This window comes from Gavialis gangeticus, unplaced genomic scaffold (assembly GCF_001723915.1).
Source record: "Gavialis gangeticus isolate Ggan-Ray unplaced genomic scaffold, GavGan_comp1, whole genome shotgun sequence".
NCBI lineage: Eukaryota > Metazoa > Chordata > Crocodylia > Gavialidae > Gavialis > Gavialis gangeticus.
The window spans coordinates 78,929-80,243 of NW_017729000.1; the positions used below are offsets into that span (position 1 = coordinate 78,929).

A 1,315-nucleotide genomic window follows, 5' to 3' on the forward strand; every position below is an offset into this window, starting at 1 on the left:
AGGGGGGAAAAACCCCCCCCCCCCCCCCCCCCACAATCTGCTGGCAATGCTCCTCCCGACGCAGCCCAGGATGCCGGTAGCCTTCTTGGCAGCAAGGGCACACTGCTCGCTCCTGTTCAGCTTCTTGTCCCCCGTCACCCCCAGGTCCTTTTCTGCAGAGCTGCTGCTTAGCCAGTCGGTCCCCAGCGTGTACCTCCCTAGCGCAGGACTTTGCACTTGTCCTTGTTGAACCTTATGAGACTTCTTTTGGCCCAATTCTCCAATTTGTTGAGGTCTCTCTGAATCCTAACCCTACCCTCCAGTGTATCTACTACTCCCCACAGCTTGGTGTCATCTTCAAACTTGCCGAGTGAGCACTCCATCCCACCTTACAAATTGTTGATGAAGACATTGAACAAAACCAGCTCAAGGACCAACCCCTGGGCACTCCACTTGATACCAAGCTGCCAACTAGACATCAAGCCACCAATTACTACCCTTTGAGCCCAACAACCCAGCCAGTTTTCTACGCACCTTACAGTTCATTCATCCAACCCATACTTCCTTAGCTTGCTTGTGAGAATGTTGTGGGAGACTGTATTAAAAGCCTTGCTAAAGTCGAGGTATATTATGTATGTCCACTGCTTTCCCCACAGCCACAGAGCCAGTCATCTCATCACAGAGAGCAATCAGGTTGGTCCATCATGACTTGCCCTTGGTGAATCCATGCTGGCTGTTCCTAATCAACTTATCTTCCAAGTGCTTAGAAATAGATTCCTTGAGGACCTGCTTCATGATTTCTCTAGGGACTGAGGTAAGGCTGACTGATCTGTAGTTTCCCAAATCCTCCTCCTTCCCTTTCTTAAAGCTGGGCACTAGGTCTGCCCTCTGCAATTGTATTGTCTTGTATTGCTAGGCTTTAATTCTTCATCTCTTAAAATACCACTCACCCTACTTGCCCCATTTAAACGTTGCCACAATATTATTACTCTTCCTTCCCTCTGAAATGCCCTTTGTATTCCAAAACATTATTAATGTTCTCTGTCACTGGGCCAGAGACCTTCTTAGCAGCTCATTCGCACATTTCTTGGGCTACCAATTTAAAAATTCTTCATCTTAGTAGATGATGTTTTGAATCCTCCTTAGTAACCGGAGTAATGCACTGGAGCTTACTTCTTCAGGTATATGCTATAAGAGCATGCCATCCCACATCTTTCAACATTTGTAACAAGCATTTATGGAACATTAAACCTTTCCTGCATCAGTTTTACTGTCTAGCACCAAGGCTTTTTTTGTTCTTAGGCTTGTCATATTTAAACAAAAAAAAAAAAAAAAA

The 1,315-nt window shown here is 45.8% G+C and overlaps 1 protein-coding gene across 1 annotated transcript in view; it reads right to left on the reverse strand.

The window, feature by feature from the left end:
- The window catches only part of KDM3B (lysine demethylase 3B), a gene marked incomplete at its 5' end in the record, with an annotated part of 63,953 nt that overhangs the window by 2,062 nt on the left and 60,576 nt on the right, over positions 1 to 1,315 (reverse strand). The window lies entirely within an intron of this gene.